Consider the following 17,504-nt stretch of genomic DNA (forward strand, 5'->3'; position numbering starts at 1 on the left):
TGTTGGCTAGGGTTACAACGGCACATAGAGAGGCAGGACTTGGAAGCTGGCTGGGACTCCATAGGCTGTGCTGGGTAAATGGCCACGGAAAGTCTATTAGGATGACACCCAGGGCATTTGGGATAGAGACCTGCTTTACTGGAACAAAACAAGAAAAAATCCCACAGAAGTTCCTGGTTAAAAAAAAGGTTGTCCTCTGAATATATAGGAAGCTGAGTGGGTGCTGCAGCATGGGTGTATTTTGTCCCCGCCAAAGCTCATGGAATGTCAACCTCCAGTATAAGCATATTGAAAGGCGGCAGGGTTTGAGTAGAGCAGGTTCCACCTTTATGAAGGGATTAAGGTCGTTCTTCTCAGAATCGGTTTATCACGACAGCAGGTTACAAGGATCTGGCCAGCTATGTGTGGCATCTCACACTTATAATTCTATCAGTTGGGAGGCTGAGGTAGGAAGATTGCCATGAGTCCCAGACAGGCTTGGGCTACAAAATGAATTCCAGGTCAACTGGTGCTAGACTGAGGGCTTGCCTCGGAAAAGCAAACGAAAGGATCTGGTACTGTTATCCGCTCTTCTTCTCCACACAGATGCTCTTCTGCATAGCCTATCTAGAAACAGCAATGTGGGCACTAAGCTCATGAACTTCCCAGTCTCTATGATTGTGAGCCAGAACAGACCTCTGCATCTGATGTTGTATTCTGTTATAGCAACAAAAAAAATGGACTAAGGGCTGGCTGTGGTGGCACATGCCTTTGATCCCAGCACTTGGAAAGCAGAAGTAGGAGAACTGCCTTGAGTTCAAGGCCGGCCTGAAACTACAGAATAAAATCCAGGTAAGCCTAGGCTAGAGTGAGAACCTACTTCAAAAAAACTTAAAAAAAAATGGACTAAGCCTGAAAATTGTTACAAAGAATGGGGTTGATACTATAAACATGTGTGTGTGTGTGTGTGTGTGTGTGTGTGTGTGTATGTGATTATAGTACATAATTATGTTATAAAATATACATAATATATGTGAAGTAGTATTAAATAACAAATATACCTGAAAATATGAAGGTGACTTTGGAGCAGGAAAATGAGTAAAAGTTGGAAGAATTTGGCATAAGCATATACGTGGAACATTAAGGGCAATTCAGGTGAGGGCCCCAAAAATTTGACTAGAGAAAGCTAGAGTTTCTTGGCAATTACTTCAATAGCTATTAATAGAAATAAGTTGATAGAAATATGGACAGTAAGGCTACGGAGGTGGTTCGATGGCTAGAAACTTGCCCTGCAAGTATGAATACCTGAGTCTGGATCCCAGGACTCCATGTCAAAGCTGGAAGCTATGCCAGCCATGTAATCCCAGCATGAACACCCATGCACACTTACAAAACAAACAAACAACAACAGGAGTGTGGACAGTACTGAGGTCCCCCATGGGAATGAAGAGTAACTTATTCCGAGCAGCCCCTTGTTAAATAGGAATCTGACTGCCTGTGCCCATGCCCTCACACACCTGCCCAGCCTTTTTTTTTTTTTAATTTTTTTTAATTATTTATTTATTTATTTGAGAGTGACAGACACAGAGAGAAAGACAGATAGAGGGAGAGAGAGAGAATGGGTGCGCCAGGGCTTCCAGCCTCTGCAAACGAACTCCAGACGCATGCGCCCCCTTGTGCATCTGGCTAACGTGGGACCTGGGGAACCGAGCCTCGAACTGGGGTCCTTAGGCTTCACAGGCAAGCGCTTAACCGCTAAACCATCTCTCCAGCCCGCTGCCCAGCCTTTTGACATTGCCACAGGCATTGCCATCTACAAAGTAAGTGGGATGGAGCTACCAAATTAATTAACTAATTAATTAAAAATAGAAACTTTGGAGGCTGAGGTATGAGGATGAGGATGACAGTTGCTGTGAGTTCTAGGCCTGTCTGAGACTACATAGTCAGCTTGGACTAGAGAGAGAACCTAACTTTTTAAAATTTCATATTGTTTTAAGTAAGTGTATAATTGTGTATTAAGCTATATTCATAGTTATTATGGAAATGACCCACAGGCCATGGAGCGAACATACCTATTAGGGCTCTATAAAAGGTGAAATTAAAGCCAGGTGTGGTGGCGCACGCCTTTTTTTTTTTTTTTTTTTTTAATTTTATTTATTTATTTGAGAGCGACAGACACAGAGAGAAAGACAGATAGAGGGAGAGAGAGAGAATGGGCGCGCCAGGGCTTCCAGCCTCTGCAAACGAACTCCAGATGTGTGCGCCCCCTTGTGCATCTGGCTAACGTGGGACCTGGGGAACCGAGCCTCGAACTGGGGTCCTTAGGCTTCACAGGCAAGCCCTTAACCGCTAAGCCATCTCTCCAGCCCTGGCGCACGCCTTTAATCCCAGCACTCAGGAGGCAGAGATAGGAGGATCACCGTGAGTTCGAGGCCAGCCTGAGACTACATAGTGAGTTCCAGGTCAGCCTGGGCTAATGTGAAACCCTACCTCAAAAACCAAAAACAAACAAACAAACAAAAAAGTGGAATTAAGGGCTGGAGAGATGGCTTAGCTGTTAAGCGCTTGCCTATGAAGCCTAAGGACCCCGGTTCAAGGCTCCATTCTCCAGGTCCCACATAAGCCAGATGCACAAGGTGGCACCTGCATATGGAGTTCCTTTGCAGTGGCTGGAGGCCCTGGCGTTCCCATTCTCTCTCTATCTGTCTGTCTCTTTCTCTCTCTGTCTGTCTGTCGTTCTCAAATAAATAAAAATAAACGAACAAATTTAAGGTGGAATTAAGATTGATGGCAGAAGAAATTTCTAAGCAAAATATAGGAATGGCTCTGTAATTCATTTTTGTTGTTGAGGTGTCTAGGTCTAAGCCCGGCTGGCCTGGAACTCACTCTGCAGTCCCAGGCTGGCTCTGAACTCACAGTTGACGCTCCTACCTCTGCCTCCCGAGTGCGAGGAATTAATGGCATGTGACACACCACTCCCTGCTGGTAATTCTTTTAACCATTTATGTTGTGATAGGAGAACAAAGAATGACCTAAAGATGCAATTTTTTGTTGTTTATTTGAGAGCGATAGACAGAGAGAGAAAGCGGCAGATAGACAGAGAATGGGCATGCCAGAGCCTCCAGCCACTGCAAAGAAACTTCAGACACATGCACCCCCTTTTTTGCATCTGGATAACATGGGTCCTGTGGAATTGAGCCTCAAACCAGGGTCCTTAAGCTTCACAGGCAAGCACTTAACTGCTAAGCCATCTCCCCAGCCCCTAAAGATGCAGTTTTTTTAAAATTATTACTACTTGACGATGTAGGTTATAATTAAAAGGAAAGCTGAGTATACATCTCAAACATTTGCAACCTGCATATGAGGAATAAGAGAGCATAATGTACAGAGAAACCTGAGGATGGCCAAGCTGCCCTTTGTTAACTGCGAATGCAAGAATCAGGCCCTCTTCCTCTGCAAGACAGGAAGAGACCCCAGAGCACTTGGGACACGTTCAAGGTTGCTCTTCCTGTCCCAGATGCAGAATTGCCGGGTGTTAAGGGCAAAGAGTTCACTGCTCAGAGCCCGGGCAGTCCTAGTGTAGGAGCAAGCGTGGCCTTTTTGGTGCGCACATCCACACGGTGCTAACCCTTCAAGCATGCCAAAATTCGAGAGCTGCCGAGGCATGGTGGCTTCCGCCTAGATTTCAGAGTGTACTGAAGGGCTTGGGAGCAAAACCACGAGTGAGGAGCCACCACAGAGCCCTTGCTGTGACAATGCCCTGTGACCCGTGGAAGCAGGACCACCCTGACACTCCAGAATTAGTATTGCCTGTAGCAGGGTGCAGCACACCCACCTCCAAAAGCTGCAGACACCAATCTGTGGTTCCAGACCATGAGGGCTGAGCTCAGCAAAGCCTTGTGGGGGGGGGGGGAGTTGCCTGAGGCCTTAGAGGCCCAGCCCCTGCCCCAGTATCCAGGAGACATCAAAGTGGGGAAGGGTAGCCTGTCTTCCATCTGTAAAACTTAGGTCTACACTAGTGGATTTCAGACTTGCCCTGGGTCGGTTACTCCTTTTGGAATAGAAACGGCCAGTGTTGCTGTCCCACTATTGCAGACCGGAAATGGATAACTTGATTTGCATTAACAGGCTCTCACAGCAAGCCTTGGACTTTGGAGTTGATGCCAGAGTGAGTGTAAACCTCCTGATGGAATGAATGTCTTTTGCAAAGAAAAACATTGAGTTTAGAGGGCTGCAAGTGGGTGCTATAGTTTGGATATGGTTTACCTCCAAAACACATGTTGAAATTATTACAGGTCTTCTCCCTTGACAGGGTTAATGTTCTCTCTCTCTCTCTCTTTCTTTTGGTTGGGTGGGGGGCAGTTGAGGTAGGGTCTCACTCTAGCACAGGCTGACCTGGAATTCACTATGTAGTCTCAGGGTGGCCTCAAACTCTTCCTACATCTGCTTCCTGAGTGCTGGGATTAAAGGCATGCACCACCATGCCTGGCTTTAATGTCATTTCTTCCATCAAGTTTTTATAAATCACCAAGCCCCTTCTCTCTCCCACACACTCTCTTTTAATTTAAGTTTTTGGGGTTTTCAAGGTTGGGTCTCACTCTAGCCCAGGCTGACCTGGAGGTCACTATGTAGTTTCAGGGTGACCTTGAACTCACAGCAATCCTCCTACCTCTGCATCCTGAGTGCTGGGATTAAAGGCATGTACCACTGTACCCAGCCTTTTTTTTTTTTTTTGACGTATGATTTCACTCTAGTCCAGGCTGGCCTTGAACTCAAAATGATCAAATGATCTTCCCACATCTGCCTCCTGAGTGCTGGAATTAAAGATGTGTGCCACCATGCCTGGCTTTCACGCCTCACTTATTTATTTATTTATTTATTTATTTATTTATTTATTTAGGTTTGGTTTTTCGAGGTAGCATGTTGTCCTAGCCCAGGCTGACCTGGAATTCACTATGGAGTCTCAGGGTGGCCTCAAACTCACAGTGATCTTCCTACCTCTGCCTCCTGAGTGCTGGGATTAAAGGTGTGCGCCACCACGCCCGGCCCACACCTCACTTTTTACGTGGCCACAGAGAATCAAATTCATGCCAGCTCAGGCTTTCATGAGCACTCTTTTCTGCAGAGCCATCACCACAGCCTGTACCTGAATCTTTGATGTGCTAATACTTTTACTTTTCAATACATTTCAGGTAGTTGTAACCTTTCCTAAGTGTGCAACTTTGTATCATCCTTTCTTCCTTCTTTCTTTCTTTCTTTTTCATTTAGTAGCATAAACAGCCTTACTTATTCTCCTTATAGTTGCCACAGAATTTTTTTTGTTGTTGTTTGTTTGTTTTCTGAGGGAGGGTCTCACTCTAGTTCAGCAGTCCTGGAATTCACTATGTAGTCTCAGGGTGGCCTCAAACTCTCAGCAATCCTCCTACCTCTGCCTCCTGAATGCTGAGATTAAAGGCGTGCACCACCACTTGCCATATAATTTTGATTAACTGGGATGTCTATTTAATTTTTTGTTTTGTTTTGAGGTAGGATCTCGCTCTAGCCCAGGCTGATGGAATTCACTGTGTAGTCTCAGGTTGGCCTCAAACTCACAGTGATCTTCCAATCTCTGCCTCCCAAGTGCTGGGCTAAAGGCATAAGCCACCACACCCAACAAAACATTTTAAATAAAGTTTTCATATTTTATTTATGAGAGAGAGAGAAAAAATGGGCATGCCAGGGCCTCTAGACACTGCAAATGAACTCTAGATGCATGTGCCAACTTGCGTACCTGGCTTACGTGGGTACTGGGAAATCAAACCTGGGTCATTAGACTTTGTAAGCAAGCACCTTAACTGCTGAACCATCTCTCCAAGCTCTTAAATTTTATTTATTTTATTTTTTTAATTTGAGAGACAGAGAAAGAAAGAAAGAGGCAGACAGAGAGTATGGGTGCATCAGGGCCGCCTACTACTGCAAACGAACTCCAGACATATGCACTCTTCATGCAGCTGGCTTTACATGGATACTGGGGAATGGAACCGGGTCAGCAGGCTTTCAGGTTTGGGAAGCAAGCAAGTCCCTTTAACCACTGAGTCATCTTTCCAGACCCTCTATTTAAATTTTTATCTTTGTTGTAATTATTTTATTATTTATTTAGTTAGTTGGTTTTGTTTTTTCAGGGTAGGATCTCTCTCTAGCCCAAGCTGACCTGGAATTCAGTCTCAGGGTGGCTTTGAACTCATGGCTATACTCCTATCTTAGCCTCCTGAGTGCTGGAATTAAAGGTGTGCACCACCACATCTGGCTGTTGTTATATATTTATTTGTGTGTGAAAGAGAATGGGTGCATCAGAGCCTCTTACCTCTGCAAACTCCAGATATGTGTGGTACTTTGTGCATCTGGCTTTATGTGGATTTCAAAAAAATTGAACTTGGGCCAACAGGCTTTGCAAGATCATGCCTTTAACCACCGAGCAATATTTTCAGCTCTATTTTAAGTTTTATTTATTCATTTGCACGTGTGTGAATGTGTGTGTGTGTGTGTGTGTGTTGCCAGAGTCTTGCCACTGCAAATGAACTCCAGATACATGTGCCACTTTGCATCTAGCTTTATATGGGTACTGAGGAATCAAACCTGGGCTGGCAGGCTTTGTAAACAAGAACCTTCAGCCTCTGAGCCATCTCCCCAGCTGCTGTTGCATCTTTTTTTTTTTTTTTTTTTTTTCCTGAAGTAGTGTTTCATTCTAGCCCAGGCAGATCTGGAACTCACTCTGTAGTCCCAGGCTGGCCTTGAACTCATAGGGATCTTCTAATCTCTGCCTCCTGAGTATTGAGATTGAAGACATATACCACCATGCCCAGCAGCTGCAATTAAAAAATGTTTTTTTTAGTTTTTTAATTTTTATTTGAGAGAGAGAGAATAGGCATGTCAGGGCTCCAGCCACTGCAAATGAACTCCAGACGCATGTGCCCCCTTATGCATCTGGCTTACGTGGGTCCCGGGGAATCGAGCCGGGGACTTTTGGCTTTGCAGGCAAATGCTTTAAGCACTAAGCCACCTCTCTAGCCCAGTTGCAATTTTTTAAATGAAAAATATTAATCAAATTGACATGGAGCCCATTCATTTTGTGGTCTTAGCTGCTGGAGAATGTAGCAGATGATGCTTCTTCTCACTGCTAGTGTGTGAGAGTGGGTGGGCGGGCGGGAGCACGGGCACCAGTGCTCACTTGAACCTGGGAAGGTGCACACTCGCCTCTGAGTGGACCTGGCACTTCCCAGTGCCCGCCTGAACCTGGGAAGGTGCACACTCACCTCTGAGTGGACCTGGCACTTCCCAGTGCTCGCTTGAACCTGGGAAGGTGCACACTCACCTCTGTACCCAGTACACAAGGTGGTGGTGCATGTGTCTGGCATTCATTTGTAGCAGCAAGAGGTCCTGGAATGCTTATGCACTCTTCTCTCTCTCTCTCTTTCTTAAATCTCTCAAATAAATAATTTTTAAAATATTTGGGTGTGGGGCAATAGAGATGGTTCAGCAGTTAAAGGCACTTGTTTGTAAAGCCTGATGGCTTAGATTCAATTTCCCCAGTACCCACATAAAGCCAGATGAACAAAGTGGTGCGTGTATTTGGAGTTCTTTTGCAATGGTAGGAGGCTCTAGCATGCCTCTCTCTTCTCTCTTTGTTTGCAAATAAATACAATTTTCAAATGGAGTGTGTATCTGTGTGGTGGCCATTCATGTCTCCATGTGGTCATGTGTGTGTGTGTGTGTGTGTGTGTGTAGTCACACACGCACATGTGTGCACATGGGTACAGAGGTCAGAGGTAGATGCTGATTGTTTGCCTCAGTCACTTTTCACTTTTATTCTTTGAAACAGTCTCTTGCTGGACCTAGAGCTCACCAATTCAATGAGACCATGTAGCCACTGAACTTCAGCAGCAGACAGTATTATTTAAAATATAGTTTATTATAGTTTTGGAAGTCTTAGCCATAGCAATAAGGCAAGAGACACACATAAAAGGGATACAAATTGGAAAGGAAGAAATCAAGTTATTATTTGCAGATGACATGATTCTATACATAAAGGACCCTAAAGACTCTACTAGCAAGCTGTTAGAGCTGATCAAAACCTACAGCAATGTAGCAGGATACAAAATAAATACACAGAAATCAGTAGCCTTCATATATGCTAACAACAAACACACAGAGGATGAAATCAGAGAATCACTCCCATTCACAATTGCATCAAAAAAAATAAAGTACCTTGGAATAAACCTAACCAAGGAAGTAAAGAATCTCTACAATGAGAACTTTAAAACACTCAAGCAAGAAATTGCAGAAGACACTAGAAAGTGGAGAAACATCCCTTGTTCCTGGATTGGAAGAATCAATATTGTGAAAATGGCAATCTTACCTAAAGCAATCTACACATTTAATGCAATTCCTATCAAAATTCCAAAGGCTTTCTTCATGGAAATAGAAAAAACAATCCAAAAATTCATTTGGAATCACAAAAAAACCTCGAATATCTAAAATAATACTGAGCAACAAAAAAGAGGCTGGTGGTATCACCATACCTGATTTTAACCTATACTACAGAGCCATAGTAACAAAAACAGCATGGTACTGGCACAAAAACAGACATGTAGATCAGTGGAACAGAATAGAGGACCCAGATGTAAGCCCAAGTAGCTATAGCCACCTGATATTCGATAAAAATGCCAAAAATACTCATTGGAGAAGAGACAGCCTCTTCAGCAAATGGTGTTTTGAAAACTGGATAAATATCTGCAGAAGGATGAAAATAGATTCTTCTCTCTTGCCATGCACAAGAATTAAGTCCAAATGGATTAAAGACCTTAACATCAGACCGGAAACTCTGAAACTGCTAGAGGAAAAAGTAGGGGAAACCCTTCAACATATTGGTCTTGGCAAAGACTTTCTGAATACAACCCCAATTGCTCAGGCAATAAAACCACAGATTAACCACTGGGACCTAATGAAATTACAAAGATTTTGCACCGCAAAGGACACAGTGAAAAAAGCAAAGAGGCAACCTACAGAATGGGAAAAAATCTTCGCCAGCTATATATCTGATAAAGGATTAATATCTAGGATATACAAAGAACTCAAAAAGTTAAATACTAAGGAATCAAACAAGCCAATCAAAAAATGGGCTATGGAGCTAAATAGAGAGTTCTCAAAGGAAGAAATAAGAATGGCATATAAGCATCTAAAAAAATGTTCTACGTCACTAGTCATCAGGGAAATGCAGATTAAAACTACATTGAGATTCCATCTCACTCCTGTCAGATTGGCCACCATCATGAAAACAAATGATCATAAATGTTGGCAGGGATGTGGAAAAAAAGGAACCCATGGGCTGGAGAGATGGCTTAGCGGTTAAGCGCTTGCCTGTGAAGCCTAAGGACCCCGGTTCGAGGCTCGGTTCCCCAGGTCCCACGTTAGCCAGATGCACAAGGGGGCGCACGCATCTGGAGTTCGTTTGCAGAGGCTGGAAGCCCTGGCGCGCCCATTCTCTCTCTCTCCCTCTATCTGTCTTTCTCTCTGTGTCTGTTGCTCCCAAATAAATAAATAAAAAAATTTAAAAAAAAAAAAAAGGAACCCTTCTGCACTGCTGGTGGGAATGCAATCTGGTCCAGCCATTGTGGAAATCAGAGTGGAGGTTCCTAAAACAGCTAGAGATTGATCTACCATATGACCCAGCTATAGCACTCCTAGGCATATATCCAAAGGACTCATCTCATTTCCTTAGAAGTACGTGCTCAACCATGTTTATTGCTGCTCAATTTATAATAGCTGGGAAATGGAACCAGCCTAGATGTCCCTCAACAGATGAGTGGATAATGAAGATGTGGCACATTTATACAATGGAGTTCTACTCAGTGGTAAAGAAAAATGAAGTTGTGAAATTTGCAGAAAAATGGATGGACCTAGAAAGTATTATACTAAGTGAGGTAACCCAGGCCCAGAAAGCCAAGCGCCACATGTTCTCTCTCATATGTGGATCCTAGCTACAGATGACTGGGCTTCTGCGTGAGAATGAAAATACTTAGTAGCAGAGGCCAGTAAGTTAAAAAGGAGACATAAAGGGTAGAGAAAGGAAGGGAAGAGGATACTCAATAGGTTGATATTGTATATATGTAATTACAATGATTGTAATGGGGAGGTAATATGATGGAGAATGGAATTTCAAATGGGAAAGTGTGGGGGTGGGGACGGAGGGAATTACCATGGGATATATTTTATAATCATGGAAAATGTTAATAAAAATTTATATATATATATATATATATATATATATAGTTTATTTATTTATATATTTGAGAGAGAGAGAGAATGGGCACGCCAGGGCCTCCAGCCACTGCAAACGAACTCCAGACGCATGTGCCCCCCCCCCCCGTACATCTGGCTTATGTGGGTCCTGGGGAATTGAACCTGGGTCCTTTGGCTTTGCAGGCAAATGCCTTAACCACGAATCCCATGTCTCCAGCCCCGGCAGACAGGATTTTATGTGGGTTCTGGAGATGCAAACTCAAGTCCTCGTGCTTGCACAACAAGCACTAAACCACCAGCCATTGCTTCAGCCCCCAAAATAAACCTTCACAGCACGCACCAAGGGCCCTGTCCTGGGGTTCTCTGCCACAGTAACTTCCTCCTAAGGGTCTGGCGATTTCCTTCTGGCTTGCATACCTCAGCAATGAAATGAGGATTATCTGTTTTCTCCTTTCTTCTGTTTATCACATCTTTTTATTCTCTTGCTGTCTTTAGCCTCTCTGCTGCTCCCACACCCTCTTTAATTGATCCCATTTTACTAGCTAGTTTTCATGAGAATACTGAAAAGTAGGTCATTAGGATTATTCTTATTTTGCATATGAGGGATAAGTGGCCGAGAAAGATCAAGTCTGCGCTAGGCCCAGGGACATTATGGGAATGGCCAGAGAAACCTCCAGACCTTACAGCCTATCTGGCCAATCCGACCCCATCTCAGGATGTCCCCCTTGTCTAAGGCTCTGGAGTGCCGCTCTGGTGCTCTTTCCAGCTGCCTCTCCTACACCAGGGCTCTGTGTCCCAGGGGATCCTTCCTGGTGGTTGGAATCAGACGTCCCTCATGTATTCTGAATGGTCCCCAGACAGTACCAACTTGGGAGGTGGAGCCGTGCTGGAGGAGGTATGAGGTTGTGGGCCAGCCTAGGGGCCAGCTCCTCCCTGCCAGACTTCAGCTCACTCTCCTGCTGCTGTTTCCACCTGCTGTGGCAGGGGTAATGCCCAGCCTCTGCTCATGCCATGCTTTCCCCTGCCATCATGAAGCTTCCCCTCCAGGCTATAAGCCAAAATAAAACCTTTCACCCCATCAGCTGCTTTTAGGCCGGTGCTTTGTCCCAGCAATACAGTGATAACTACAGCAATGTTGCCACTGGCCTCCCGCATGCCAAGCACTCCCTTCCCTCTCTGGGCTGCCTGCAGGACCCCTGGCACTCTCACTAGCCCATCACAGGGGCTTGCACCAGCCGAAACGAGGAAGGCACAAGTCACCTTCCTCCTTTAATGGCTCATCATTGCCTTGGGCCCAGAAAGACGTTGCTCCTTCCAGAATAGTCTCTCCACTAGCAGAGAGCTGGGCTCCCGAGCCTCCACAACACCCTCACCCTGCTGCCTCCAGGTGGCGCTAGGGAAAGGCACCAGAGTGTCCCCTGGACTCTTGGGAGAGGGAAGGGAGCACTCTGCTCCTGGGACTGTCGTGAGGCAAGGGAAAGCCACCGGCGACAGGTCACACTTGTCCCCACCCGCGGTCCAGAGAAGACTCAGTGCTGCCTTCGCCCCAGCACGCCCTTCCGAGTGGACAGCATGGGCCTGGCTGGGAGGCACAGCTCTCGGAGGTGGCCTCTGGCTGCGGCCCTGCAGGATGAGTCACCCCTCCAGTCACTCTACTCCCCGCTTGCCAGCGAGCTACTCAGCTAGCCTTGAGGACAGCACAGGCTCCGCGCCAGGAGAAATCTATGCAAGTTTCCGTCTCCATGGGAGACCCAGCTCCACAACATGTAGCCCCTGAAGTCACACCCTCCACGGCTCTCCCCTCCCACTCTGTCCCCTTACCACTAACCTGGCACTCTAGTCCCTTGGCCATAGAAAAAAACTCATGCAGTAGTTGGAGATTTCTTTTTTATTTTTAGTATTTATTTATTTACTTCTTTATTTATTTATTTGCAAGCAGAGAGAGAATGGGTGGTCCAGGGCCTCCAGCTGCTGCAAACAAACTCCAGCTGTATGCACCACCTTGTTCATCTATCTGACTTTACATGGGTACTGGGGAATCAAACCCAGATCATTAAGCTTTGTAGGCAAGCACTTTAACCATGGAGCCATCTCTTCAGCCCTCACCAAGACATTTCTGAACAGAGAAAGTACTCCTGGGCTATTTAGAATGGTAGAATGCTTGTCCAACATGCAAGGATGCCTCTGGGTTTGATCTCCAGCACTGTGTGGCAGCACATGCCCATAATCCTAGCACTTGGGATGGTTGGGTGGGCACAGGCAAGAGAATCAGAAGTTTAAGGTCATCTTTGGTTACATATTGAATTTGAAGCAGGCTTGGACTACATGAAACTCTGTCTCTAAAAATGACCAGAAGAGAAGAGAAAAAGAAAAGAGCACTTCAGGCTAGTCTTACCCAATCATCCCCATTGCAGTGGGCCCATGACTAAGCTGGGGTGCACTTACTTCTCATGGATGCTTGGTTTAGCTGAGGTCATAACTCATCAGTGCAACCTCATGGCCTGGCGCTTTTCCTCCCCTGCTGCCTTAAAACCCAATGCCCCAAGGCAGAATAGAAGCTATGACATTCCAGCACCAAATTTATAGAGCAACCCATCTTGGTTTCTGAATGAAACCTGTTGTGGTTACCTACTTGTTGCTGGGACAAAGCGCCCAACAAAAATAGCTCATGAGAGGAAATAATTTATTTTTGGCTTATAGTCTGGAAGGGAAGCTCCAGGATGACAGGGGAAGATGGTAAAGCTGAGGCTGGACATCAGCACCTCCTAGCCAACATCAGGTAGACAATAGTACAGGAGAATGAGCTGGGCTCTGGCCAGGGGAAGATGGGTTTAACACCCCTAAGCCTCTCCCCAATTGCACACCTCCTCCAGCAAGGCTCCACCTCCCAAACTGCCATCAGCTGGGAACCAAGCCTTCAAAACACGAGTTACCCAGGTGTGGTGGATCACCCCTTTAATCCCAGCACTTGGGAAGCAGAAGTAGGAGGATAACCATGAGTTCAAGGCTACCCTGAGATTTCATAGTGAGTTCCAGGTCAGCCTGGCCTGGAGTGAGACCCTACCTCGAACTCCCCCCACAAAAAACCAAACCATGTGAGTTTGTGGAGGACACCTAATTCAAACCACCATAGAACCCCCTACACCTAAGAGAAAGGAGCTATTTAAAAAGTTAGAAGTTTTCTAAGAGGTCATAAAGTCAGCTTACTAAAACTGCTATTGGTCAAATCCTGGAATATGTTGAAAATTACAACCATGATAGTAATGGATCACATCCTAGAATAAAATAATCCAAGAGGACACACTGATGGGAACCCACTTGAGAAAGAAGGGAACGCTCTCTGCTGAGGATTGAACATGACACCAAAAGTACATGTATTGAAAACTTATTCCCTGAAGTCATCGGCTGGTAAGATTTGGAAGTAGGGCCTTTGAAAGTGATCAGATGAGGCTGTGAAGGTGGCCCCCCACCCATGGCATTAGCAGCTTTATAAGAAGAAAAGGAGCGAGCTGGAGTTAGCATGATCATCTATCTCACTCACCATGCAATGCCCTCTGCCACATTATGGTGCAACAAGAAGACCCTCCAGATGCCAATAAAACATTGACAGCATGCTCTGCAACTTTTCATTCTCCAGAATTGTAAAACAAACAGATTTCTATTCTTTTTAAATTTTTTTTGTACATTTTTATCTATTTGAGAGTGACAGACAGAGAGAGAAAGAGGCAGACAGAGAGAATGGGCACACCAGGGCCTCCAGCCACTGCAAATGAACTCCAGAGGCATGTGCCCCCTTGTGCATCTGGCTAACATGACATGGGTCCTGGAGAATCAAGCCTTGAACCAGGGTCCTTAGGCTTCACAGGCAAGCACATAACCACTAAACCATCTCTCCAGCCCGGATTTCTGTTCTTTATAAAGTACCTGATGTGGTGATTTAATCATAATGCTTCCCATAAGCTCATGTGTTTGTTGGTCTCCAGAAAAGTGGCACTTTTTTTTTCTTTGGTTTTTCGAGGTAGGTCTCACTCTAGCCCAGGCTGACCTGGAATTCACTATGTAGTCTCAGGGTGGCCTCGAACTCTCAGCAATCTCCCTACCTCTGCTTCCCAAGTGCTAGGATTAAAGGTGTGCGTCACCAAGCCTGGCTCCTTTTAAAACTTTTTTTTATTGACAACTTCCATTGATTATTTTTTTAATGTTTTTCTTTTATTGACAATGCACTACTTTTTGCAGCTGGCTTTCTATGGGTACTGGGGAATTTAACCCAGATCACTGGGCTTTGCGAGAAGCACCTTAATCCACCTCTAAGAGATGACTTCTTTTAAAAATCGGGAGTGTGGGGGTGTGCATGTGTGTAGTGCATGTGCATGTGTATAAATGTGCACGCCCCATGAGCACATTTGCAGAGGCTGGAGGAGAGCACCTGGTGTTTTCCTCTATGGTGCTTCACTTGTATTTCTCTGAGAGACTCTCACTGAACTTGGAGTTGCCAGTTTTCATCAGATTGGCTGACCAGTATGACCTAGTGATTCTCCTGTCTCCACCCCTCTCAGGTCTAGGGTTACAAGTATGCATGGCTATGCCCGGCTTTGTACATAGGTGCTGGGTATCAAACTCAGGACCAACCCATCTCTCCAACCAAAAGATTTCATTTTTAAAATGATTCTACTTTATGATATTCCTGTAAAGACAAACCTATAGCCAGGGGGACAGCAGTGTGCTGTCTGGGAAGGGTCTAGCTGGAAGTTCCTGTGGAGATAACAGTATTGTATGTTGTGAAGGCTGTGGTGGTTACTCACCATGTACACTTATCAAAACACATCAGCTTGTACATCTAAAACAATTTTTTTAATATTTATTTGCAAGCGGGGGAAGGGGGAGAAATGAGCTCTCAGGACCTCTTGCCACTGTAAACAAACTCCAGACAGACGTGCTACTTTGTGCATCTAGCACTACATGGGTACTGAGGGCTTGAACTCAGGCCATCAGGCTTTGCAAACAAGTGCCTTTAAGAGCTGAGCCATCTCTCCAGCCCCTAAACATTTTTTTTTTTTTTTTTTGGTGTACATTAAGCCATTATAAAGTTGACAAAAAATGAGACTGGGGTATCACTCAGTGGATGAAGTGCTTATCCTGCAAGCATGAAGACTTGAATTTGGACCTCTAAAACACTTATAAAAAGCTGGTTGTGGCCGGGCATAGTGGTGCACACCTTTGATCCCAGCACTTGGGAGGCAGAGGTAGGATTGCCATGAGTTTGAGGCCTCCCTGAGACTATATAGTGAACTCCAGGAGAGCCTGGGCTAGAGTGAAACCTTACAAAAAGAAAAAAAAAAAAAAAGCTGGTTGTGGCAGGGCTTCTAGAATCCCAGTGCTGGGTAGGGACAGGGCTTCCTCAGGCTCACTGACTAGCTCGTCCACCCACCTCGGTGAGATGTAAGTTCAGCAAGACAGCCTGTCTTGGGACGGAGAGATGGCTTAGCGGTTAAGGTGTTTGCCTTGAAGCCTAAGAACCCAGGTTCCGTTCCCCAGTACCCATGTAAGCCAGATGCACAAGGTGGTACATGTGTCTGGAATTTGTTTTCAACAGCTAGAGGCCCAGGCATGCCCATTCTCTCTATATATTTGCCTCTCTCTCATTTTCAAATAAATAAAAAAAAAAAATTTTAAGAGCCTGTCTCAAAGAATAAGGTGGAGAGCCCCAATGTCAACAGGCGTGGTGGCACACACCTTTAATCCCAGCACTTGGGAGGCAGAGGTAGGAGGATCAGTATGAGTTCAAGGCCAACGGGAGACTACATAGTGAATTCCAGGTCTGCCTGGGCTAGAGCAAGACCCTACGCCCTACCTAACAAAAAAAAGAAAAAAGAAAAAAGAAAAAGAAAGAAAGAAAGAAAGAATAAGAATAAAACCTCCAATGTCGCACTCTGGCCTCTACATGCACACATGTGCCCCTGCACACACATATGAACACGCATACACAACACACACACACACACACACACAAATTCTCGCCTATGTTGCAGAGTTGTTTGTGGGGATTCATTGAGCGCTATCTGTACGGCCCTTTGTTCAATGCCTCCCCTAAGCGGTTCCCTAAAGCGCGCGTGGTCTGGATGGGGGCAGCATGCAGGCAGGACCCGCCCAAGGAACCTACTGTCAGGTGTCCTTCACCTAAATACAGTTGCCAGTGACCAAAAAAAAAAAGTGGACAGCGAAGAGGGCAGGTTCCTGTCTTCTGGTGCCCCAGGGCAGCAGAAGCCTCACCTATGCCTGGGAAACAGGCATCATTTCCTGGCAGAGGCCTGGGGCACCTCCTGCCCTCCTGATTCAGGGTCAGGCTGGCCACGCCCAGCCCACAGCCCTCACGCAGCCACCCAGGTGGTAAAAGTCCAGCCTGTGCCCACAGTCAGTGTCCCAGTGAGGGCCTCGAGCATCCGAACAAGTGTACCTGGACAAGCCAAGGGACAGGCTGAGGGGCAGACAGGGCCGCGCCAGGGAGGACATCAGGCCTCGCTGCTGTAGCAGCAAGAAACTGCATGTTATTTATATATGTTATGTCTCATTGCTTGGCAACCAGGTCCGGCCAGGCGCGGGCAGGAGGAGGGGTCTCTTGCTGCAGCAGGCTGGGTGACTCATCGCTGAGCACCAGGGACTCTGCTGACACGTTCACGTGTCCTATGAGAGTGCCGTGACCAGGCCCTCCTGGCTGTGGAATCCCGGCTGGGACAGCACCAGCTCCCAGCTCCTCACCTGCCTGCAGGGTCAAAGCAGCAATGGACACTAGACAGGCCAACACTGCTCCGAGCCTGGCTCTGCCGTTTTCATGCCTGTGGACAGACAGGTCACTTAATGTCTCTGACAAGTTACTGAGGGAGCGCAACAGACTTTACATGAGGTGGTTTACACAGACGCCACCCCCACCGACTCCCCCACGAGCCCCAAACTCTGGCAATGAACAAACTGCAGTCCCAGGCAAAGTTTAACTTTCCTAAAAGATGACGACATCAGAATAAAAGAGAGACTGATTGAGAGGGGGAAGGGGTATGATGGAGGGTGGAGTTGCTAAGGGAAACGGGTGGGAGGGAATTACCGTGGTTTATTGTTTATAATTATGGAAGTTGTCAATAAGAGAAAAAAAGGTTTAACTTTCCTACAGTCATCTAACTTATACAAAGAGTCAGGACTTGAACCTGGGTCTGGGTGATTCAGACCCCTGTTAACAATAGTGGCCCACCTGGCAC

This window comes from Jaculus jaculus, chromosome 5 (assembly GCF_020740685.1).
Source record: "Jaculus jaculus isolate mJacJac1 chromosome 5, mJacJac1.mat.Y.cur, whole genome shotgun sequence".
Taxonomy (NCBI): domain Eukaryota; kingdom Metazoa; phylum Chordata; class Mammalia; order Rodentia; family Dipodidae; genus Jaculus; species Jaculus jaculus.